Below are 25,342 nucleotides of genomic sequence, written 5' to 3'. Positions count from 1 at the left end.
TAAGGAGAAAGAAAAGCTCCACAAAGTGAAGTAGCTGATCTCTGACAGAGGTAGAGATTGAAAGTGTCCCACCACCAAACACCTCAAACCATCACGGGTCATGCAAACCACCACAGGCCCAGCTCACCCTTAGTCTCCATTAGCATTACTCCCTGCTTGGTTTTCAGCTTTACTCCCAGGAAGTTGAAAGCCCAAAGCAGAGCAGAAGATACAATTCCTTTGCTCTGGACACTTACTGCATTATTAAGCACAGATTTAAATAAGGTTTTCTAGCTGTATGCTAAAATTCCACCCCCCACCCCTTAAAAAAAAAAAAAGGCAAAAGAAGACAACTTTGCCTGAGGGAAACCACTCTTTGTTTTGGCTTAACTGAATTCCCATTAATTTTATAAGAATGGGGAGGGGGAAGGGCTTGTGTCTCCACAGATTTATAGCCTTTTCATGCCAACTGGGAAGGAAATTCTCACATGCTCATGTAGCATCAGACTTCTCCCACAAAGCTCATATTTACAGAAGAATGCAAAGTTCCCCAAGGGAGTCTACAAACTGATGAGACTAGGAGGATCTGTTATTTATATTACAGCAGTGCCCAAGATTTTTGGACATTGCGCACATGGAGGGGAAGACACGGCCCCTCCCTCTCCATGCTCACAGCAAATTATTCACTTTCATGGAAATCAGCATGAGCTTCACGTGTTTTTCTGGAACAGAGCTTGTTAGTTCACACACCCCAGAGGCAACCTGATGCCTATGTCTGGCCACCCCAGCAAACAATGAGCCTACTGATTCAGACCCGAGCTTGCCAAACAGGACTGTGGTCAAACAACACCAGAGCCACGCTGTGCCAAATGCACCAATGTGTGCTGGAAAGGACACCATGGAGCTGGTTGCGAAAGAAATGTGTGTATAATCTGACTGATTTTACGAACTTGGTGAATTCCTGAGAGTATGCTGAATCAACCAGCTGCTGACAGAGCTGGTGTCATCCCTTCTCCAGGCCACGAATGATTCATCCTGGTTCACGCCACCAGTTTTCCACTTGCGTATGCTGGGGGGGCACAGGGCAAAGGAGAGGTTGCAGCACGATTTGCCCTAGAGCCAGAGCACACCATCCTTATAGGAAATCCCTTACTGAAGGGAAACTAGTAGGTTCACACACACCTGAAAGCACCACACTGAGCCTACAAAGGCTTCTAGAATGAAGAGGGCTCATACAGACATTGACTTTCCTTTAATTCACTTGGGATTTGCCCAAAGTATCTGGTGCAGATACCACGATAGATTTCTGAAAACATCTACCCGCAAAGAAGAAGAAGAAATAAAAACACAGAGACTGTTCACACTAAGGAAGGGACCAGGATGGGTGGGAGAAAAAAGGAAAGTCCCAGCGAGGGTCAAATGCAGAATGCCCCACTGCAGGCTGGAAAGTCCTCATCCTGTCTGCAGTGCGTGCAGAATGCAGAAGCCATGGGATTACAATTACAGAAAGGGAAGTTTGGGTTAGAATGAAGAAAACGCTTTCTAACAGAAAGAACAAAGGTTTTGAGTATGAGAGCCTGTGGCACCTTGGCTTTGGAGGTCTGCCAAGCAACCTGCAAAGCCTCTTTCGAATGCAGGTCACCCCATGCAGGCTAGGAAGAAGGATCAGACAGCTTCACGGGGTCCCTTCCAGTCCTACCATCAACAGGGAACTCCAGGAAGAAAAAAAAAAAAAATAAATAAAAAAATAATGGAAACATCTGACAGTAGAACAATTGATGAGCAGACCAGAGAGGTGGCATCCAGAGGAGCCCACTCAGGGGACCACCGCATCACGGGGTTTGAGTACGTCTGTGCCATGACTAGGGACCAGAAGCAGCACAAGCGGGAAGGACTGTGTTTCTGAAAGCCCAAATCTTGCCCGGGGCAACTCTGCACACAGAGTTTAACCAGAAGTGCTCTGGATCCCAGAACAAACCTTCACACAGCTCAGCTTATCCTACAGGTGATCTGAGCATCCCTGCCCTGAGGGCAGCAGACAAGTGCCTACCAACCTCCTTTCTTCATCAATTCTAACTTTTTCTTATTCCTTTTAACTTCTGAAAGGAAGCACAGCCTGTTGTCACACAGAGGTTTTATGTGATGAACATTTGTCTTTCTGCCTACAAAAAGCTGCCAAATCGTAAAGCTCCATCCTGTTTGTAAAGCAAGCCCTGGGGTATTATTTTTCCTAAAGTCAATGATGTCACAGAAATACTACTTGAAAACAGAATCTAAAATTACACTCTTGAGTGCAACACATTCTGGAGTTTTCGTTGGCACTGCTAAAATTGTTCTGTTGTGTTTTTCTGGCACAGGCCACAGTCAGATAATTGCTTGGGGCTAATCTTCAGAAGGCAAAATATACACAACCAGCACAATTCCACTTCTGCTCCATGTTCTATTAAGAAACAAATATTCTCCACAGCGTGAAGTCGGGCTATCTTTGCCAGAAAAGTATACTAAATGGAGCTAAGTGAATTTGGGGAGTGGGGTAAAGATCGCAATATTGGCATTGCCAAAAGCTTTTGTGAATTGTGTGTGTGTTTAAAAGGGGGTGCAGAGGGGGAGCAGGCTGTACCGAGAGGTCCAGCAGTTTTGTTTAGTCTGAAAGACTTCCAGTTCCCCCCCCAGAAGCATGAATGAACAAGGCAGAGAAGGGGACACCTAGGCTATTTACCCCACTCTGGCTCCAAGCAGAATTTTGTGGCTCTTCCAGACCAGTTAAATCAGCCATTTAAAGCCCTTTCCATCTCCTAAATTTACTGGGTTATAAATGATTTGCTGCCCAGCATTATTCCACCCTATTCCCAGTAGTAGGAACTCAGTGCCAAGAAGCAGAGCACATGAAGCCAGGGTGGTGAGGTGGCAGCAAGCAGCGCCAAGTCCTGCTTTCAAGAATATGCTTGCAGCAGCACCAGGGTAATTGGCCAGCTCTTGTGCAATTTAACCAGATATTCGCTTTACCTGCTCTGGCAGAAATAACCACCATGTCCAAAAGACCAGTGTTTTCACTCAGGCTTTGCTGCTGAGTGAGCTACAGCCACTTGCTGTACCTCCTGTGTGTGCCCAGATATACCTTCACATCAGCCTTGTGCATGAGCAGCCTTGTATGAACTACGCAGTACACACAGTTTGATCCAGGATATTATTCTCATAGGCCTAACAGTTAATAAAGCTGCATAATTAGCCTCCATCTAGGACGAGAGGTTTTACAGGAAGAACACAACAGTAAAATCTTCAAACAAATATATTGCAAGGTCAATGAATATGAGAACTTAAGCACCTAACCTGGATCGTTAGAAGTCATCCATGACATTTAAACTGACAAAACAATAAATGAGACTACTATAAGAACGACAAAGCCCTGGTCTCAGGGTGAGAAAAATGAAGCTTGGCAAAACCTGGCCGCCTGATGTTCAACCAGCATTTTTGGTTCTGCATGGCAAAGTTCACATTCCTTTTTGGAAAGTAAAACAAGTCTGGAGGAAAAATAAATGGGGAGAAACACAGAGGTTCCCACCAGCCTTTGTATTCCATATCACGAGATGTTTTTAAATCAGTGTATTTAGTATCAACAGTAACTTCACACAGAAAGCTAACTTGCTCCAACTTCTGTAACTACAAATGCTGAGCTAGCTTCTGAGCCCCAAACCTGAGCAACCCACCTTGCAAGGAGGCCAGCAAATACCAGCCTTCAGCAGAAACCAGCTTCCTACCTGCACAGTTGTGGCCAGACACCCTAATCCTTCATCCCCCATGCATTAGTACAATAAGTAATGTAGGATCCTATAGGGGGAAACCAGCAGGATGTGAAATCTGCTTATTTAGGTGCGCTGCCAAGGCTTCCAGAGAAACCATTCCGTCCTCCAGCCAGCTAAGATTTCTAATTAAAGTATGAAGAAATTCAGCTTCAGCTGACAGAAAAAGGCTCAAAATAACCACAAGCCGTGGTAATTTTGGATTCTGGTTTCTGTCATCCCCTCCAAAACTGACACTCCAGCATGCGGTTTTCATGCAGGAGAGGAGTTGGGTTCATTCACGATAAGGCCCTGACACAGGATATTTATTTGTGATCTTCAGGGATTGTTTCAGCACATTCTAGGAACAGACAAAAGAAAGTTACAGGACCAATTTCAGTGATTTAGGAGAATTTACACACAAACCCATCTTCCCAACACAGCACTCTCTGGTTAACACCAAGCAAAGTATAGCCAAAGGAAAAAAGTCTGCTTAGGGCCCAGGACAAGCTCAGTGAACAAGCTGACAGCTCCTTTCAACCCCAAGCACTGGACTAAAACCAAAGGCCCATAAGACATTTTGTTTGCTTTATTAAAAAGCCTATACAAATACTCTAATAGTGCAGCGATGTGCATCTGTCAGATGCCAGTGGTGACTACTTTAGGTGTCTCCTGAGCAGCACCCCTACAAGCTGGGACCTTCCTGGGGAGCTGCAACGGGTGACAGCTCTTCCAGAGCAGCACAACTCTCTGGCTACTTCCCTGTCTCTGAAGAAGACCTTCTTAATGCGTGCCTTTCCTCAGCATTTATCCGAAGGGCCCAACGTGTCCAAGATAGATTAATATTTCAAATAAAGTCCAGTGAATATCCTCAGAGATCCCCGAAAGAGCTGGAAGGAAAAAGGATGCTCTGTGCTATTTTAACTGCTGGACTCATCTGAGGCAGATTGTTGCACCATGAGGTAAGAAAACTCTCTGCTTAACTGCAGGCCATCTTGCTTTCTTATTTTCTTTGTGTCAGGCTTGGAAAAGCCCAAAAAGAGCCACTCCTGCTTTATTTTGGCACCTTTGTTATTGATCCCAGCTGCAGCCAGATATTGCAGAGCTGTGGAAACATTAAAGGGAACTGAAACACACTTCATCAAAATCCAAGCCCCAAATCTTTGCAGTTTGGGTAAGTATTCAGGTCAGTTGTTTCATCTAAATGCTGATTAGAATAAGCAGACGTGTAGAGGAAATACACACACACACTGAGTGTGCAGATATGGAGGGAACACAAAGGTCAGGCTCCGGCCACGCACCCTCTCAGTCACTTTTTTGGTTTTGCCCTTCTTTCCCTTCTGACCTCAGGCTGGGAGAGGAGCACAGTGAATACCTTCAGAGCAGCCTCAGCACAGGAGCACAAGTTTCAGGAGCTTTCTGCAAAATCCAGTGCTCACATGCTTTTGATTCCCATCCCCAGGTTCAGACAAGCCTCTGAATTAGATGCCAATCCAAACTGACCCAGAATCCCAGGCCTCCAGGGCTTGCTCAAGTGCAGTCTGTTATAACGCAGCCCTTATCAGCTCTATCCATAAGTGCAGGCACCATGGAGCTGCTCTGGAGGAGCTTGGTCAATAGCACTCCACAGAAAGTTCAATTTATAGGCACACACGGGCAGCCAGCTTACCTCTGGGGTGAGAAATGGCATCAAACCAAGGGGAAAGGCCCCCACACGCATGCGGTACGTGCCTCCTCCTCCCAGCCTGATGAAGAGTGCGACCAGGCTTGTGAGAGTCCAGCTTCAAAGCCAGGGAAGCTGCAGGCAGGAATTGCTGGAGCATTTCAGCCTTTCACTGGGAGCTGCTATCTGCATATCATCGAGCTGCACTCTCACGTTCACGTTTCCTCCAGCATCACAAGGAATTTCACTGCAGATGAGTGATGCTCTCACAGAGACGGATGTGTGGGAAGGCTGCACAAACAGCGCGGCTCCACCAGTGAAGTCATTGCTATTCCAGGGGCACAAGGGAAAGGCCGTGAGCTGCTTTCCTTGTCCCAGGCTCCCACAGGTAGGCAGAAGATGACAGACGGCAGGAAGGTCAGTGCTTCTGCCTTGTAGTCTGATAAGGAACGTAACAGCAACAGCCTACATGCATAGCTACAGCTGGTCAGGAAGACTAACAGCGTGCTTTTTTCATTGCAAAATGTCATTTTGTAATGATCAAAACTCTGCAGAACAGTTTGAGCAGGTACTAGACTTGTCATAGCCAGAAACAGCCTGCTACCCTCCCATGGGACAGCCTACACTTCTCAGTGCTGCCAAAACAAGGACTTGGACCCACTTCTAATCACTGGCAACTGCTGTACACACCATTCACACTCATTTAGAAGTTCACACCTTCTCAGAGCTTGCTCTATCCTTATTTTGCAGATGAAAGCTAACAGAGAGCAAGCAAGTTGTGTGAAGACCACAACAGGAGGCAAAAAGAAAAGTGTCAGCTTTTCTCGGAAGCATCCCACCCCCTTGTCTCCACCAGGGCAGCCAGTCTCTTCAAGACAAGTGCTGTGTTACAGCACCAGGACCTGGGTGAGGAAGTGAGGGAGGAATCAGCGGCCTCCTGAGCTTGCACGGCTGGAGCAAGGGGACCAGGCGGCCCCACACACGGGCTGCAGCAGCAGCCACCCTCCCTCTGGTTCACGTGGGTTACAGCTGCTTGACACGGCTTTCTCACCACCTCCCAGGGGAGTTCGGTGACAGTCAGGTGGCAGCACAAGCGACAACACAAGCTCACAGCGTGCAGGGAAGGTAGGGCAAACAGGGAAGGTAGGGCAAACCATGTTTAACCCAACCGCTGTGCTGTAGCACTGCCCTAAGGACACGTGCTGTAGGTAAGAGTCCTGTTAAGCCTAAGGTTGTGCAAACAGCAGACAGATGGGCAGCTCCTGGTCCAGGGCACAGGTTATTTCAGTTGAAGATAAACCAACGGAGGCAGGAAAAGTATGAAATGAAAGCAGGTAGCCTGAAAGAAGCAGTCCTTGGATACCAGCCACTTATTTGCAGATAGCATCAGCCTAAAGATCAGTTTAAATCCGACCTCTTGCTACCATCAGAGATGCTGGCCTCACTACATCCCCTGGAACAGCTCTAGGGCTTGTGCAGCCATTCTCCAAGCAAAAATACACTTGAACAAAACACCCACTCCCTGTTCCAGCACTCAAGTAGCTGCAAGAGAGGGACCAGAAATAGAGGCACACAGGAGAGTGGGAGAGCTCCTCTCCTGGTTTTGGTTTTAAGATAACACTGTGGACAAGAGAGGTGGTCCTGCTGCCATTTACTGGATAAGCCTGTTCCTGGAAGCACCATGTGAAGATGTCTCACTTAAGCATGGCACACGGGCAGTGGAAGATGCATCTCTGGCCAACAAGAGAACAGCAGTATGTAGAAGGGCGAGAAGGGAAGCAGCTTATGGTAGAGGACTGGAGAAAGGTAAAGTGACCAAAGAAACCAGCAACTTTTTGCAAAAACATCTGGGCATGCATTTGGTGAATGCACTGATGATGAGGGTGGACATCTCAGGGAGATGCAGGGAGCTGGAGCAACAACAGAACCATGACATCAAACCTGGGGTGACGTCTGCCTCTGGTGAGAGCAGCAAGATTGTTTTTGCCACTACTGGAAAGAAGACTGCTGTAGTCAGGAACAGAGCTGCTAGGGAGAAACAGAAAGAGTAAAGAAAATGCTAGACTGTAATCTTGGTGGGTTACAGATAGCGGCTAAGGAAGGAAGAACAGTCTGGGGAGAAAGGCCAATGCCTTTTTTTATCATGCTGATTTTCTGGATGTTGTAAGAGCCCTTTGGCACAGACACCCTCCTGAGGTGGGAAGATGCAGCAGCAAAAATTGGAAACCACTCCAGTTACCCGACTGTCCAGGTGTGAAATCCAGAGAGCAGAAGGACCAGCACAGACAGAGGCAGAGAACGAGCAGGTCAGATCTACTGGGGCTTAAAACAAGAGACGCCTTAGAAAGTCAAAATGAAACATGTCTGTTTATTGATAGCTCTTTGAGTCTGAGCTAAATTTAAAATCAAGAACACTCAAAAATGAAACGTTCTACTCAGACATGGTTATTTGTACAGCTTTGGTTAACACCCTTCCTGGCAGTGAAAGGCGCTTTAATGTGGTGGAGGCAGTGCTAGGAGAACACTGCTGTGTTGTTGTAGCCATGTCTTCTCCAACTTAATCCCTGCTGATTTCTGCCCAGAGCGTCTCTGTACAGCCCCCATCCCCAAAATCAGGGACCCCAGAAGGCTGCCCACGTATCAGGCAGTCTAAGTCAGTCGGCAGCAGTATGTTACACCCCAACCAGCATCCACAGCAGTGCCCCCAGTACAGCCTGGTAAGCTGGGAGACAACCCCAGAGCTCCCTCAGCACCACCTAAGGCTGAAGAAAAGGATGCCACTTTCCAGTAAACCCAAGTCTGTCACTGCAGAGGGTCAAGACAGGCTCCTGAGAGAGTCACAGGCTTCATGCTGTCACTCATATTAATGATGCAATGCTTTATTAATTGGAGTTTTCCTGAACAGCATGTGTAGTATCAGTGACACTCATAATTAAATAGGCAGGCAGCATTTTTTTTTAAATGAGCAGAGAGTTAATTGAATTCTGGAGTCCCTGTGATCAGCTGTGAAATTTATACCTGCAATTTGTGCAGGCAGCAAGAACTAGAGCCTTTGGGGCCTTGTTATTCATCAAAAATAGGCTGATTTATTTGTGCCAAGTATCTCTGTAGGAGGCTCTTGGGCCCGATGTACAGTCACTTTCCTCCAATTAACCTCCCTGGCCTAGAGGGAAAAGAGAATTAGACATCTGTTAAAAGCACAAACCTAGTCTTGAGAAAGTAGGCACTTTTCAGTGGAAGCCAGCTCTCATCTGAGTTAACCTCTGGCCACCAGGAGTTGAGGAGTTCCCAGCATGAAATATGTCATGAACAGCCGAGACAAACTACAGAGCTAAAGTTTAAGTTAATCACAGATGATAGGAGGTGGAAGGGACCTGGCTTGAGTCAGCTGGGCCGGTCTTCACACGGATTTTTTTCTGTGAACATCTCTAATGTCTGCTTTAAGTCTTCTACTGCTGTTAGTACCGTGACAACTGCAACCCTCCAAACATCTCATTTTCCTTTCTCCTGGCTCACCCCACATATAAATCCTCTGGAGGCATACAACCACTTTCCAAGACTGAATTAGTTCCTTATCGCCATGTAATTTCTCTCCTTCCATTTCCCATCTAGTCTGTACAAAACTCAATTCCCGGGAGACAACACTGTGGTCAGCTCTTTTCACGCCACCTTTCTTTGAATTACTACTAGAGCTGGGTGAGTCTCAGTAACACGGCTGGAATTGTTTCTCCTTTTTCGTGTCCCGTAGGCTGGGGCTCAGTTCGTACATGCACTCAGGAAGCTTCGCAGCCACGTACTGCTTTGGGTCACCACTTCAAGGACCTCAAGCACAAGACAGAAGCTGAGTAGGGGCTTTGAAGGCTGGAGCTCGGTGCCTCCAAGCTGCCCAAGGCCATTTTCAACCTTCTCTTAGGACTAAGCATTGTTCAAGGGCAACAGCAGAGCCAGAAACCAAGGATATCCTTGTTCAACCGATTTTCCAGTCCAGGGCTAACTCTGCCAACAATATGACAACATTGTTCTTCACCGCTGAAGCACTGCACCAGCACGCATCAGCTAATCCCCCTGAAGTGTGCGGGAAATAGCTTGGACTTCTGCAGCTGGCGTTTATAAAGCCTTCCACCAGAAGTGGCTCCAAGGCATAGATTGATCTGCCACGTGGACTTTCTGGAGAGCCCACAATGTAACTATTTTTCTGTGGCTGAAGTACAGGTCAGGATTTATTTAATAATGTTTGATCTTGGACTTCTTCTGTGAAAACAAAATGGCACCTGCTAGTCTCAAAGGTGTGCCAGAAAGGCACTGCCGAAACTTCCACTTTGCATCAGCTTTTTATCCTCACCATGTTTATTGCTACTGAGCCTGCAATTTCTTTTTCTCCCCTTATGTTTGAATTCCGTTAAGTGTTTGGGGTTCAGTTTACAATTTATTTTGGTGGTCTTGGATGGTCTGTCCCCAATCCAGAAAAGTCCATTGCACACCCGACTCTAAAGAAAATCATAGGGAGCCAGCAGAACACCTACCTGGAATAGATCTTCTCCCCTATTTAGCATTACTGGTGGTTTTTGAAAACAGACAAAATAAAAATAAAAATAAATAAAGCCTATATTGACAGCCCAATTAGCTATTAAAATCCATCTTTCCTCATGGCTAAACGCAGCCCTTTAAAATGAGCAGTCAAGACTTGTTAATGATTCTTGTAAAGATCTTTAATGATGCCCTAGACATGAACATGACAAGTATCTATGTAAAAACTGTTTGTATAGAAACTGGTTTCACAGGAAAACTGTTTTATAAACAGTCAGAAATCCTTTATTTCAACTGGTATTTCTTGATAAATGAGTTCAAAGTAAAAAGCAGCCTCACCACCAAGCACCGCAGATGTGTGTCTACAAAAGGAGGCAGTGGCAGCAACTGCTCCCAGGGGCCAGCCTGGGAACCTCTCAATACGGATATTTAGCGACCTAAGAAATTCAGTACTTTGCAGAAATGGGATTTCCATACAACTACTATAACCTGTCCTTACTAGATAGGAGATCCGGTAGATTAAGATTTGTTCTGGTGATTCTGAAGTTCTACAGCAATCCCATGAAAAGAGAGAGCAATCTGTAGGAAATGAGCCATGCTTTAAGGTAGGATGCTTTCAGCAGGGGCCTCAGCAGGTGCCTTGCTTGTTAAAGTGGACAACAACAGACCAGGTCACTTCTGCTGACCCAGGAAATTTCCCGTTGCCCTACTGCTCTGTGCACACCACTTCTCAGAATCACCTGGCTTCACGTTCACCTGCTGCCTACGGTGCGTAAGAACACCAAGCAGCAGAGATGCCATGGTGTATTCTCAGAAAAGGGCAAAATACACGCATAACAGTAGAGAAATATGTGACAGGAACCAAATGCTTAAAAGTATGAGACTAACATGCACACAGTTAGGTTTAAAAAAAATTTAAAAGCCACAAACAGAAAGAGGTTACTATGGCTTATCAAATAGCTCCTCATACTTGCAGTGCATGTAAAGCTGGATTTTGACTCCAGGAATTTAAGCACACTATTCAAATGCACTTGCCTCAGACAAGTTCCAGCAGTAGACGAGAGCTATTTACACCAGCGAGCCCAACAGCAGCTGCCAGACTGCACCAGGCAGGGAGAGGAAGGTGCCGTCCATGTCCGTGAGTCACCCTCCCACCGCGAGCCAGCCAGCTGGGACAGCGAGCGTCACCACTGGCACCGAAGGCTCGCCTGGATCTGGAGGCCAGGCTCTGCAGACAATAATCTGGAATTGGTTTGGCTTTTGGAGCTGCCTTTCAGAAAGTCTCAGACAGCTCACTGACCGCAAGGGCTAGGCTAAATCCACGCAGTCAGTGCAGAGACGTCAGGGCACAGATGCAAAAAGGAAGGGGGTGTTTAAAGGACTTTGTGGCAAAGGATCCTCAGAAAAATTTTCAGTGTACCAAAAAAAAAAAAAGTATACACACACCTCCATGTATACACACACAATGGAATCAGAACATTTACTATGAAGTTATTTATGCAACCTCTGTAGGCTTAGTCATAGACAAAAACATTGCATCCATCTGCCGTGCTGGATCAGATAACTGATCCATCAAACCTAATAAGTGCTTCTGGAAAGGAGAAAAACATTCTCGCTTAATTGTGCCTCTTAAAGACGCAGCCTCTCTTCTCACTCTGAGACAGAGAGAAACGATCAAGGTCCAAAACGTCTGCAAATTCTCAAAGGTTTCCTTCAGGTCTCTTCAAACACGCAAAGCAGCAAGAAATAGAGAAGAACATGACGTCCCAGGCAGAAGGGAACCGAGCAGCCCTGACATACCTCACAGCAGGTCTCGGGATGTCTTCAGCCCAACCAAAACTCCTGGAGGCTTCTTCTCCCAAATCAGCTCCATGGCCCACACAGAGGCAGGAGCAGCAGCTGTGCCCCTGCCCTCCCACAGCCCCCGTGCTCCCCCAGGTGCCCCTCCAGGCCTGCACACAGCTCTGCAAAGCAGAGCAAAACCCCAAACCTGCCCTTTCCAGGTCTGGGGGGAAGCTTCCAAAGGTGCTGCTCAGCCCAACCCGGCAGCCCGGGCAGGGAGGGAGCCTGCCACAGCTGCCTTCAGTTTTCCCTGAGGCTCTGAACCTGCTCCCCCCGGGCTGGCAGCCAGAGCCTACAGCTCGGAGGGGGGCAGGGGGATCTGGCGCTGGGTGGGGGTCCCCAGCAGGCGAAGCAGGATGGGGCAGGGGCACCCCCAGCCCCGTCACACTCCGAGCACCACTGCTGGGGGCGAGCTGGGGGCACAGGGGACCAGAGCCCCCTCCCCAGCTGCAGGACCACACGCACCCCCTCAGCCCCCCGGCCCTGCTGACTGCCTGCAGCTCCTCAGCCCTCGGTCTCCGGCCGGTTTGCCACCAGAGGGGGACAGAGCACTGCACAGGGTGGCCGGCCCCGGCAGCCAGCCCACGGCAGGGCCAACCCCCCCCCCCCCACCCTCCTTGGGGTCAGCGGTGCCAGGAGGGATGCTCCGGGTACCACGGCGGGTCACCCCCACTCCATCCTACCTCGTGTAGCCCCTCCAGGGTGACACAGAGCCATAAACCCCACCGAAAGGCGGAGGGGAGGCTCCACTTGCTCCTCACCCTTCCCCACCTACACGGGGTGCTGGGTGGGGGTCTCTCCTGCTGGCAAAGCGACTGCAGGGGCTGCAGCGAGGTGGGACAGCACTGCCCCATCCCACGCACCACCCCCCGCTGCCCCCGACCCCTGATCTTCGCCTCTGCACCATGGCCCGATGCTCTTCTGCATCGCCATCCGAGCAAACCCCACAAATAAAGTTGTTTATTTAAAAGCAGCTCTTTACCATAAGTGACAAATCATTATTTAATTCCTTTGGTACTCATGGAAATAACATCAATCAAAATGAATGCATCTGCTAGCTAAATATGAATGTAATCATCCATTAAAATGTTAACATTTATGAAAACTGTTTATTAAAATAAAGTGATAAGAATCTCATTGTGATTTGACAATCAGCTAATGTCCCCTTAAGGCAGAATTGGAACACTTGATGTTTGGAACCAGATAACATTTTAAATGCCCCATCAGCTTATAACTCCAGTTATTCTAAAGCGTGATTAAGCCTTCGCACAGCAGCCTGGAAGAGGAGGGCCCTTTTTTAAAAAAAATAAAAAATTCTTGTGCACATACATTGCAACACAAACCTTCCTTTTTCAGCCATGTGTACATAAACCTAAATCAGAGAAACAGCCAAAGAGGTGAGCACATGGAGGTAAGCTGACATTATACCAGGTGGTTCTGCCCCACCGCATCTAGTAGGGGTCACAAAACATCACAAAGCACTGGAATTGAGAGCAGCTTTCCTGCAGGCATAGAGGCACTGGGAGAGGCTAGCAAAGGAGCATCCATGCTACCCAATGGTCTGTGCCCAGGGAAACAGTGACGGGATAAACGAGCCATCCATCCATCCAGGCGTGCATGCAGTACATGGATGCCCTGCAGACTGCACTGTGTTCTTGTCCTTGTGAACATCCCAGCTGCTACATCCATTTGGTCGTGCATGCTGGAGTCCTCTACCTCAAAACCAACCTCATTTCCTTTTCTGAGAAGGGAGAAATTATACGTGTAGTTAGATAACACTTAGCTGTAAGGCAGGCTTGACGACTACAGGCAGGTTTCATTTTGAGTCATACTTTCAATTAAGCACTTATCAGGTCTGCTTCCTTGTACACGAGCCTCAGATCCCCAAGAAGCTTGCTGTGTGCTGAGAGCAGTGTACAGGAACCACAGTGTGTTCATTGCACAGAGATCTTTGGTCTTCCCTGTTCCAGCACATTTTCAATTTAGATTCACATATGACTGCGACAAATCCAGTTGGCACCTGTTTGCTACATCTAGCATTTCCCCAGACAGCTCCGAGGGGATCCAGTCACTGAGCTCCTACTATGCTTTAATCTCCAGACCCAAGCTAGCTCAGGCAGATCTCTGTAGAAATCTCAGATATGCAATTGTCCTTTGACAGGTGCAGTTTGATCCTAATGTACTATTTCCACTGCAATTAATAATGAATCATAATGCATATATCTTGCAACAACTAGCTCAGGAACTAGACTATTTCCGACACCCCTGAAACTGGTAAGCTTAGTCATGAAGTCCTCTGATGAAATATCAACCTCTTCCAATACTGAGTGGGAAGAAGGGAATTTTGTGTCTTAATCTGTTTTAGTATGAACTCTAAAAATCTTAAGGATTCTTAACACATAAATAAGGATGTTCTCTATAAATTTCTAGGTTTCTAACTATTTCAGTTGAATTTAGTAAACAATAGCTCCGTAGTTCCCAGTTGATTCAGCTATAAACCCCCAATCACCAGCAATTCATTACATGTTAGCTTTAATAAGATAGATCCAAATTCCTGTGATAACCACGAGGAAATTGTGAGAGCTGTCTTTGTCCTGGAGAATTTCCACTATCATTCAGCATTAGTCAAGCACTAATGGACATTAAAAAATAAAGAATTGCTGCAGACTGTAAAAAATACATCATTTCAACTTTCCCATGTGACTGAGGCCTTGAGAAATTGACTGACATAGCTATAACAAAATAATTAGCCTGATATAGCTGTGCCTGTATAACTTCTCCACATGGACACTCTATTCTAAAATTTAAGTGACTTTATTACAGGATAATTACTCAAGGACTTTAGTCCAGAATGAGGTTCTGCACAGGAGAGTTTTGCCGGTGTGGCTCTAGTGATTTAAATTCACCATACTAAGCAGGTGAATTTTGCTGTGCAGACTCTCAGGAGAGTCTGCCAGCAGTATTAGATAAGACATCCCAATTCTGTACTATCTGAAAATTGAACTTCTGCACTGCACCGAGCGCAGCATGCCATTTTGCATGCACTCTCAAGCAGGTAGGGCATCTACCTCCCACAGGAACACCTTCTAGCACTGTGGAAGGGAGGAAGGCAGACATCATGCAGCTGTAGAGAAAGAAGTGGGATTTGGTGAGCAGAGGGTCACATTTTTCAAGTGTGCTTTCAGCTCTATTTTCAAATACGAACATTGGATGTCCAGCCTTTCCACCCACTTGCCTGCACTTCTGGCCAGAAAAACACATCTCTGATGCCAGACTTGTTTTCCTTCCTGGTGTTCCACTAATGCTCTTTCAGAAGTATGCAACCCTTACGCGGGTTACATCTGGCCTTTGAAAAATGCTGCGCTCTTAGCACATGATATCAATGCGTGCTGTCAAAGCCTCAGTCTTCAGCCCTCTGACCAGCTGCTGGCTGTCATCCTGATTTGGCTGAGTCACCCAGGCCACAAATGATTCATTAAAGCCACCAAGGATCCTCACAAGCCGCATTCTTTGAGCGAGACTTCACACGCCTCCATTAACAAATGTCATGATTCGGGGTGTGGAGACACGGTGAGAACCTCAGACTTGGGACACCCGAGGGATTCCTCCTCCTTGCACTAATTAGCTCTGCTACGATCCAGCGGGTGCTAACTACGGCAGCGCAAACGAGCCACGTCTCGCCTGATCTCAGAAGCAAGCGGCCCCAGCCTCTGCGCAGAGACCACCCGGGAGTCTTGGGTGCTCCAGGCACAGAGTCATTTACCATGTGTTTGAAATTGAACTAGTGGAAAGATCTTGTTCAGTCCCAAAACACAGCTGAGCTAACACATAGGAATCAAAGGAAACAAGCAGTCCTATTAACAACAGAATAAGTGAAGCCTGGCTTGCTGCACATTTGTCTTTCAAAGTTGAGCTCCTCTGTGGATCCCTCCATGCCCAGAGGACAGAGTTCGTGCCTTTTCTTCAATGGACAAGGATTTAGCAGGGTCTCCCCTGCCTGTACAGTGTGGTACATTTCCCTAATTGTAGAACTCACTGCCCTTATCAAATTTGCCTGAAATCAAAGAAAAAGCCCTGTCTCCATTGGAAATACTAAGCACTACCCGTTGATGACTGCAAACAGACTCAGAAGATAGGAACACAAGAATGATTTTATTTGTAGAAGTTCAAGGTCTTCAATTCATTTAATCCCTGTATCTAAGACTTTCTGGGTACACAGGCAGGTGAATTATTATAGACTGCTCCAGCACTTCCCCATCTGTCAGATGTGAATAGTATCTCCCTGCTCTACACTGGTGTCATGAAATTTTAATATAATAATCATAAAGGCATCTCAAGACCAGGACAGAATATTTATGTCCAAATCAGTTTTCAATGGTAGTAAATCCTCCCATTCTAGCTCCACTTGAAAATGAAAAGGCTTGCTCATGGAAATGTACGTCTCCTCAACAAACAGAGGTTTGGCTCCACCTGTTTAATGAGTGAGAATTAGGAAATGCCCAACATTTGGAGCAGACGAGTACTGGCCTTTAAATGAGATGTGAACCAATCCACAGGATTGCTCAGGGGAGGATTGGGCTGAACCACAGGGATGAATTATTTTCCTGTGAAACTGCCCTCTTAGGCCCCAAATCAAGAGTAGCAGCCATACACGGAGCTTCCTGTCTCTAATGAACTTTCTTGAAATTATTCCTATTTTGCCAGAAGTTTTGATACTCCCCATACTGGGCTCCTACTTGCACCATAAGCAGGTTTTACTGTCACAAAGAAAAAACATAAGAGGTTCTGCAGCAATAAACAGAAAGGAAACACTGAACAACTTGTGCCTTGCAGCTAAGTGTGATCCAGGCTCCGCTGCAGTCAGAGCCAGGAGTCCCGCTGACATCAGCGAGGCAGGGATTTCACTCCTGGAGGCTTGTTTGCACTTGTGTTTTTGTGCTAAGGAGGCTGGGAACCCATGCTCAGTAAGGTCAAGCAGGTCTAACAGGGGCGATGCGATGCTCCTCTCCCCTTTTGAGTGCAAGGCACAGCGCGGGCCACTGCAAGTGCCTGCATGTGAATTATTTAACTGTCCAGCCGGTTATAAATAGCACAGCATTCCCCTCGCCTTTCCAGCCTCTGACTGTTGTTAAATGGGCCGTCAGAGCCCAGCCAAGCGCCAAGGTCACAGCCTGGGCTGCACATGTGGCCGGGGTGCGCGGGATGCCAAGGGCAGGGAGCAGCGTGTCGCCACGAAGCCCGGTTCCAGTACGATGATATCAGCCTGCTAGAGAAAAGCGAGGCAAACTGAACATTATGGAGCTGCCAAAGAAAACACTGTCTTCACAATGAACAAAAGTCTGATTAATTATTAATTGCCTGCCAGCTAATTAGCATTCCCTTGGGCAGCTGTCTACAGAATGCCTTATATTTCCAGCCCACCCCAGGCCAACATCAGCTATGCAAATGGCTCTGGAGCGGAGTTAGGAACTGATTTGTTGCCTGAAACAAGTTGCTGCTCTCCCCATCGCCTCCTGCCACCCCTTCTTCCTCCACCCAGGGGCTGGAGCTCATTACAGTGACAGCTCAGGAGAAACTCCCTGTTCTGATGAATCTCTGCCATTCCTGGGCAGCCTGCGCTTTTCCAAGGAATTCAGACATCTCCCACCAGCCTTCCTAAGGCGAGGACACCCGTGGTGCCCCGTGCTGACAAGCCTTGCTTGGCTGCTACGTGGCCGGAGAGGAGGAGGAGCAGCTCCAGGCTGCAAGGAGCTGATGAGTGACAAAGGCAGGGACCACATCTCAGCTTTAGAGCTGAAGGCAGCATTTAGGGAATTCTTCGTCAGCTAATGCTTGTGTTCAACTCCTATTAACGTTAATGGGACTTACGCACATGCATCAAGGGCAAACAGACCCCTTATGAAAGCAGAAGCATAAATTACAGCTAAGTACAGGCAGAGCAAGCCTTCAAGTTGCTGTTTTACCATGCTAAGGATGTACTTTCCATTTTAAGACCACAGCAGCTTTTTTTTTAATGGAAAGAGCCAATGCAGTTGGTGAAAAACTGCAACAGAACATGGCAGTATCTCAGTCTGCCATCACACCGATAGGTAAAGGCTACCCAGAAACCTCTCCAAACTAAGATACTAGTATTACAATTCCAAGACACATAACTCAGGGACATATTTATCATGCTGCCTTTGCAGTACAGACAAACCCTAAAGTGGATTTGCCATTCTCCCTAAGACCTTCACTCAGCCTCTGTACTCATAGCTGACACCTGAGTGTACTCAGTTCTCATCCATAAGGTGAAAACGCACTTAGGAGCTTAACAGGACAGCAGGCAAAGTTCGCAAGGAAAGATGAAGGAAACAAGGACCAACTAGAGTGGTCTTAGGTATCAAGGCTGACCATCAGCAACCCAGTGTGCCCCAGAAGAGGAGCTGACCTGGAATCCAATGGCAGTAATGGACATCTATCCAACATCTGCACCAGAGTCCAGACTGACATCCCAGGTCCAGAGTTTTGAGGAAAGATCACATCCTTCTCAGCAAGACAAAGGCTGCCATGGCAATTGGAGAAGCTCTCATTCATGGGAGCGTAGGCTCATGGGACAGAGCCGTTTCCTAGTTTGTTTATACATTTGCTAGCACAAGGAGTCCTACATCTAAGACTGTGCATCCCAGCTGCATGTAAACATCATAAACAGCCTGTTTTCCTGCCCAAAGCCATAAGATAAGTGCTGATGCAGCAAGACAACAGAGATAAGGAGGGCAGTTGTGTTCAGGCTGAAGGGCCATAACACCTCCATGGAGTTCATATGTTTTAGGGCAAGGAACTTGATCTGCCATGCAAAATATGACAAGCCCCCATTACCACAGCCAAAATCTTATCCTACAAGGTTTACCATACCTGCCACCTAGCTGTACACCCCACTGTGCCAAGAAGGCAGCACATCTGTGGAGTACAAACCCACTAAGTTACAACTCTAGACATGGGATAACCCCCTGGAATATACAGGCACTGCAGAGGAGCAGAAGGTGTTTTTGTAGTACCTGTTAATGGCTCTGCAAAGAACATACAGCCACAATGCACAGACAGATTTTTTTTTATTAGACTGCATTTTCCTCACGTACTTGAGTTATATAAAGTACATAAACTCATAAAGTCCAACTAAGACTAGCATAAATCAGAGAGAGCACCGCTGAAGCCAATACAGTTGCACTGGGGTGAAAGTGGCATAAATCAGAGCCTGATCAGGTACACATTTTCTTTAAGGTAGACAGACCATTAAGTGGCTTACATAGACTCCTTATCACATTACAGTTCTGTAAGGTAAATAACAGCCACCATGCACTGTGTGTAATGAATTGCAGCCTGCAACACACAACAAATGGCCATTTTTCTCCAGGAATCTCAACTCTGAGCTCTGAGACCAAAAATAATGGGCAATATTCTCCAGCATTCATGTGTGACATTCCCATTAGTATTAACAGGAGGTATGTGCCCAAAGTCAGGATGTATTCATCAGCAATCTGAATTGGGTATTACGGATGCTCCTGATCAATGTTCTGCTTTCCTCCCCAGCAATGATCCTCCTAGAGAATAGCCACAGCTCTTTCCTCACCTTTGCATAGCACTTGCACAGGAAAACATGTATACAGTGGCAGGTAGAGCAGGAATCAGAAGCAGGGCAGCCTTCTACCAGTTACCTCTGAATGTAACACACCCCTCCCAGAGTCTCCTTTCTCAGCCTCGCACACTTTCAGGACTCGAAGGCCAGATAGTAGCTGGTAGCTAAAGCCTGAAAAAGGTGAACGGGGAGGCATTAAGTGACCACAGAGCCACAGGGCTGATCAGCAAGAGTTAGTGAAGCTGAGTCCCTGACCTTTTACTCAAATATTCTGTTACATGCTACCACCTTCCTACATTTACCCTGAAAGGCTGTAATCTCCAGTGAAATAACCAGTGAAAGAATATAACAGTAAATTTAGAGATGAATTTTACAACATAAATGCCCAACCTGCCTGCTTTCCTCCCCCCAAAAAGGCCTCTGCACATGTGTTTCACCATTCTCTGCTTATTTTTTGAATTACACTTCAAGATGACTTAAATATAGAGCTCAAGCAGGTGCAACAGGCAAACAAACTGTAGCTGACACTGGCAGAGTGTGCACGTGTACACAGCTTCATTAACAAGAACAAATTGCTTCCTGCCCTGAATTGCACCTAAGGAGATCCATAAGCTGGTTCAAAACTAAATATATGCTGCGGCATATGTGCTTGCTAAGAAGATCATTAGAACATAGAGCTTAGGGAGAGTGGTGTGGCATGAGAAAATAAATACAATATGCAGTGGAATCTGTGCAGGAGGCAGGGAGTGAAAGACAGAGGCGATGCTATTCCTGGCCTGCCCAAGCAGAAGGACCTGGCACTATGGAGTACATCACAGATAACCAAAGGATGAAATTCAGTGCCTAACTTAAGCCATTAGATCTCAAGATTTTGGAGGTATGAGCTGTGCAATTAAAAGAGGTGTTTTTAACAAAGACTTACATCACGACAGTAATACCGAGTGCTTGCAGCTCTAAATGCAGGGGCTTAGTCCCAGAGTTACTGGTCTGTGGATAAAATGCCCGAGTGCTCTGTCCATACCTTTGACAAGCTGTAATTAGTATAATAGAACAATGTAAACAGGACTCCGAACTAAAAGATAACTGACAGTGATACAATAGAGGGGGATCCGGGGAAGCTAATCCAGAAATTCAGAGTGCCCCTGCCCCCCCCCGCCCCAAGCAAGGAATTTGAGTGCAACTAAAAATAGAAGGTGAGACTATCTGACAGCTAAATTGCCAGTGGTAGCTTAGCATGGATTCGGTTACATTGCTCAGCGACCCTTAGTGAATTAAATAGATTGAAATGCTAATGATAGAGAGAATTCCCAGTACAGAGGTAGAATAAAGTAGTCAGATTATGTTTCAGACAAGGTGAGTTCAATGGCAGCAGAGAGATCAGAGTTTGTTTGGATCAAGGGACAAAGGTAATTTGTCTAGATCAGGGCAGAGAGATGCTGCTTTAAAGCTTCTGGGCTCCCCCCACGTTGAGTAACACTCCAGAACGGCGCAGACCTGTCAGCCATTTCAGCGACTGTTACCGAGTGTGATTTCTATCATCGCTGGAACATTTTTCACTGGTCTCAATATGTTCTTAATGGCATTGTCATTTATCTCCTAATTAGTTAAATGCTACTCTGATGACAGATGTGTGATGATTCACCTGGGCTGTCACTCAGACTATACTTAACATTCGCAGTGAAATTTGTTGCAAAGCAGTGCAAAATGAGACAACTGGGTATGCTAAGGGTGTGCTAACTAACATACAGTTTCAGTGGAAACATAACCGTGGTATTTTTTACTCTTTTTACAGGTATCTACAGGATCACATACCATGGCATCACAGCTTCAGAAGCATTCAGAAGTTCATCTTCACTGCTCCTCCTAAAAGTCAGGAAGCAGCATTGCCACTCTGCCAACAGACCTGATCAAATATCTCACCTACTGTTATAGGCACTGTGAGAAACAAAGTTGTGTTTTGGCAGTAGAGAATTACTTTTCTGTATTCCAAGGTAGTTGTGTAGTCATAATAAGGAGAAATGCTAAGTAGATACGTGGACAGTAGAAGGCCTCACTGTTCCAAAATTAGGTAGAAGCTTGAGAAAAACAGGATGAGCAGTGTGAGAACAGTAAAACAAAGATCACATGTTCTCAAAACATAAGAAAGGAAAAATTAATGGGTTGAAAATAAAGAAACATTTGTACATATATGCTAGAGAGGAGTGTTGAGTAACCTGTGAACCTGTAGTACTCAGGCAATGAGGAAACAGGGGAGGTGATCAGGTGTTGGGTAATAGGGAATAAAAGGTTAGGACATGTTTACTAAAGTGTGCTCCCAATCGACAGGATGCCTGCCATTGCAATCACAAATAAAACAGCTTCACAGAAGATCCTGTCTGAAGAACATTGAGATGATTCTCAGAGGCACAGACTATGCCCAGGCCTCCTGCTTAACAAAATTTATACCCTAGGCCAGCAATATCACAAAGTGATACCCACATTGCACACACACAAAATAAGTACTGAGCCTGGAACTCCATCCAGGGTTCACCCATTTAAAACAACCCTGGATGCTCTCCAGAGTGGGTATATTACTACATAAATTCCAAGATCAATTTAGCTTTAAACAACTAATCCATCCCTTCTCATCCAAGGTCACACAGCAAGTCAATGACACTAGATAAAAAAAAAAAAAAAAAAAAAAGCACTATCCTAGCAGTAAGGACAATTAAAGACCTTCTTGACAAGATAGGGACCTTGCCATCACCCAGAGCTTTAAAAATGAGATTAGGCATCTTTCTAAAGGATGTGTTTCAATTCACTACCCATGTAATATGGGATAGTTATTCTCATAAGACAGTGACATTGCAACATGTCATTCTACTATCAAGCAGTGGTGTCATAATATTTCAGTGTCAGTCATCTGTTTCCATTACAATAAATAAGAATTAGGTAGTCTACTGAAGAAAGAGCTATGCAAGTGTATGTAAGGTTGGGGGAAATTTAACTTGTCGTGCCCACAGGAGTTTCTTTTGTTATAGCTTACAAAGATGTGAGCAGGAAATACTAGCTCTTCTGATGGCTGTGCTTTTAGTCTAGGAACCAGACCTCACCATCTGGTCATTGGGTTAATTAGTATGTAAGAAGAAAAAAAAAGGAAAAGAAAATAAGATTTTCCAGAGTGGTAATTCAATTTAGGTTGTTCTGTTCCAGTGCTGAGATACAAAAAGGACCAGTTTTCAGATGGCAGCTGACTGCAGGAATTAGTCCCCCTAAGCCAGGCAGGCTGCATCGAGAGTCATTTCTTTTTCAGACACCGCACATGGGATGGAACCTCTGCCTTCCTCTTCACTGAGATCAGTTCTTGGTTTAGTCTCAGTATTACTACAGAAAAAAGACCATGTGGGCAGTATTTGGGAACTGCATGAGACAGCTTTGATGACTGCCTGTGAGCCATCATCCTCAGTGTCCAAGGTTAACAAGAGTTTGGGACCAATTTTCCCCTGTTATACCAGTGAAAATCTGATTAACTGTAGTCACTGAAGCACAGAGAGGCTGACAGCAGAGCCTCACCCCTTGTGGTTCCAGGCCTAAATGAGATTCAGCAAGTAGAAGTAATTCTTGAGAAGCAGAGCCCTGATATGCTCTCCATTCATAGTAACAGTCCACTTTATGCCAAGTGACTCATTACCATGAGTGAAGGGAATGTGATTCAACCAGAAAAGTAGATGTAATTTGCATAGATTACTTTCCCAGTTGGTCTCCATGCGGTGGAGTTACAGGGACTGCCTTCACATCAAAAAAAGAATGGTCCCATGAGTAATTCTTTGCTTAAGTATTAAGAGATAAGAGATTGAAGAGACATTTGGATATGGCAGTCTAGATGAAAAACATTGCAAAGAAGGAAGCCTTTTGTTACATTTATTTCTAGTGTTGTGGAAGAAAAATTAAATTAGTATTTGGAGGATGCTTCCAACACCACTGGTGAAGTGAGGAAGAAATGTTTCTCTTTGTAGTCCATGGATGTCTGTGCTGGAAGAAACAAAGAGGAGAAGGCCTCAGAAAGGAGTTGGTTCAAATATTTGCCTTTGTCCCCCAGCTGGGTGTCATTTGCTTTTTTGTTCAGAGGCAAAACCACAATCATCAGCCTTTGTAGATACAGATATCACTGCAGAGCCCGTGGCTCCCTTCCTTAAAGGAGGCAGTACACAGACTTGCTCCTCACTTTGGATTCTGCAGCATTTCACGGGATGAAACTCAAAGATAGCTTTCAGCATTTATGTATCAGACCATTAACCTAAAATGAGGAAGCAATTTCACATATAACTCTGCAGTGAAATGTAGCAACTGCAGCCAGTAGTTTATCATTTCTTTCACTGAAGTGCTTACTGGCAGAATTACGATAGGAATAAGCAACTGGTTCCAGTAAAGTCATGAGGACAAACCCAGACTGCTGGCTTTCTGCATAAACGGTTTAATGTGATAGGGCACAGGGAGAGCAGAAGATCTGTCAGGAAAAATAAACAGGAAAGAAAAATATTACTTCGGAATAACTCATCCCAAGTAAATTGAGCTTTCTGAAGCAGCAGCATGCAAACTATTGAGTTTCAAGAGTTTCATCCTGGCTCCAGGCACTGTATGACGCTTCACTTGACAAACAAGCCAAGCTCAAGAAAAACAACCTTGCTAGATTAACAGAGCAAGCAGGGATCAGGGAGAACTGCAGTGACACGCAGCTCACCACATACAGTTTGCAAGCAGTCAAGCTTTGGACAAGACAGATAAGAATACAGACCTGAAACCCAAAGAACTTATTTTGGAGTAGTTCAGAAATCAAGCCAAATAATTTCAGGGAAATATTTTAAACAACAACAACAAAAAAAAAAAAACACACAAAAATAAAAATTCATCAATACAAAAAAATCTCAACAAGTGTGCAGAAGCAAAGTTACACCTCCCTACACCAGCACAAAGCCAACAAGCAAATCAGCACCCAAACAGACCCTCCATCTTCCATCCCTCAACCTTCCATCCACAGGCTCAAGTCTCATGAGGTTTGCTCCATTTCTTATCCTTCTGACCTGGCTCTGAGATGATTAACTTCCTAAACCCGTGCCACTGGAAGAGGAGGTTCACCACTGCCCTCCTGGAGGACAGGTGGGATATATCATTGAAGGGGTGGGTAAAGTTATACCACCTACAAGGCACTCCCTTAATCTGCCAGATCATTCCTCTTAAACTGCATATAGGAAACTGCAGCTGGAAATTAATGATTATGGAGTGGGTTGATGAGACTGACAGGATTAAGGCTAATCAGGAAGCATTACCTGGGTAGGTAACACAGGTATGTGACCTGTCATCATCCTGGGGCCTTATAACATTGTGTTTATCAAGCAGGGTCGCTGTGTACCCTACAACCCTATCTGCACAGCCCAGACACTCCTGGAAAGAACTATGACCTCCTTCCAGGTGGCTTCAACTCCTTTCTAGGAAAACCAGGGCTCGGGAGATGATAACAAACATCAGTCCTCTCCCAGCACAGAAGCATTCCCAGTTCCCACAGCCCAGACAGCCCCAGAAATCCTATTATTACCCTTCGCATTCTTACCACGCTGTTCAAACTCCTTTGCTTTCCCACAGCACTTTGGCTGTGCTCCCAGCCACACTGGATGTATTTGTTTGTAGACAAGGCCCCACGAGTCCACTCTCAGCAAGAAACATCATGCAGAATCCAAGCACAGAGCGAGGATGCAGAAAAGATCCCAGCTGCTTGAGAGCTGCCTTTTAAAGGGAGGAGCGGCGCCCGTTCTGGGAGAAGCTGCAGCAGGAGAGACCACACAGGTGAAGAGATCAGTGCTTACACGCAGAAAGGTGTGGGCTCTCCTTCACAGCTGGCAGAGGTTCAAGAGCTCTTTGGAGATCTTTCTTCTTGCTGCAGGCAAATTGCAGCAGGCCCACTTC

The 25,342-nt window shown here is 46.0% G+C and overlaps 1 protein-coding gene across 1 annotated transcript in view; it reads right to left on the bottom strand.

Moving 5' to 3' along the window:
• GALNT9 (polypeptide N-acetylgalactosaminyltransferase 9) overlaps window positions 1-25,141 on the bottom strand; it is a 429,083-nt gene extending 403,942 nt beyond the window's left edge. Inside the window, exon 1 of the mRNA XM_072024316.1 lies at window positions 24,990-25,141. The gene's annotated coding sequence lies outside the window, so the exon portion shown is untranslated. The remainder of the gene's footprint in view (window positions 1-24,989) is intronic.
• Between the last annotated feature and the right edge of the window lie 201 nt (window positions 25,142-25,342).

Source organism: Anas platyrhynchos, chromosome 16, assembly GCF_047663525.1.
Source record: "Anas platyrhynchos isolate ZD024472 breed Pekin duck chromosome 16, IASCAAS_PekinDuck_T2T, whole genome shotgun sequence".
NCBI classification, from domain to species: domain Eukaryota; kingdom Metazoa; phylum Chordata; class Aves; order Anseriformes; family Anatidae; genus Anas; species Anas platyrhynchos.
The sequence above is the reverse complement of the archived record's forward strand: the minus strand, read 5'-3'. Positions and strand labels throughout refer to the sequence as shown.